We start from the raw sequence: 837 nt of genomic DNA, 5'->3' as shown, positions 1-837 counted from the left end.
AGACATTTGAAGACTTTCGGCTAGGAACATAACACAAGAAGCACTATTGTTTTTATTCTCATAGCTGTCCTTTTCTGCACAGAGCAGATCTAAACAGAAAGAACGCTTTGCAATATGCTGTTTGGAGATGGCATAATTTTATATAAAGACAATTCCAAAAGTGCCATGAAAATCTATTAGATCTAATAAATACTTTTCACAATTTTATCATTTTCAGCCTTTGATATAAGAACAAATGTACTGTCTGTTTTTATCAGTATAATTTATGATAAGTCCTCTCTCCGAGGATGATACATTAAGTGGATTTTAGGAGCAGAGAATTGAAATAGTGGCTCTGTGTACTACACATATTGATCTGGCATTGTAGTATCTAATCACAGTGACCCTCACCTTGTAATAAAATAAAGCAGTTTATCTTCTTCTAGAATATACAACGAACCTATAATGTCTGTATCATGTTATCAAATAATAGCATACTTTTGAAAATAAAAGACTCACAATTATAATAGTAATAAAATATATGTAAATAAATATAAATAAATGGCTGAAACATAATTGTACAATGAATGTCATAAAACATTAATGGAAGAAATGAAGAGTAAATAAAATAGAATAACATCAGATTTTCTCAGAATAGATACCTATTGTTAAACATACAAATTACACAATAAAATTTGCAGATTTATTGTAATCCCTATAAAAATATGACATTTTTTACAGAACCAGAAAAAAATGTATTTTAAATGGATTAATTAATCTCAAGAAACCAAAAAAAAATCTTGCATCAAATGACAGGTTAGAAGCTATTACATTCATATTTTCAAAATTTATGAAAAA

The 837-nt window shown here is 27.6% G+C and overlaps 1 non-coding gene across 1 annotated transcript; it reads left to right on the top strand.

Annotated features, from left to right (window-relative positions):
* Positions 1-206: 206 nt before the first annotated feature.
* On the top strand, positions 207-390 carry LOC113457015. The gene has a single exon (XR_003377674.1). It is a non-coding gene; the product is annotated as a U2 spliceosomal RNA (small nuclear RNA).
* Positions 391-837: the final 447 nt, after the last annotated feature.

Source organism: Microtus ochrogaster, chromosome 1, assembly GCF_000317375.1.
Source record: "Microtus ochrogaster isolate Prairie Vole_2 chromosome 1, MicOch1.0, whole genome shotgun sequence".
Lineage (NCBI taxonomy): Eukaryota > Metazoa > Chordata > Mammalia > Rodentia > Cricetidae > Microtus > Microtus ochrogaster.
This window is presented reverse-complemented; position numbering and strand designations above follow the sequence as displayed.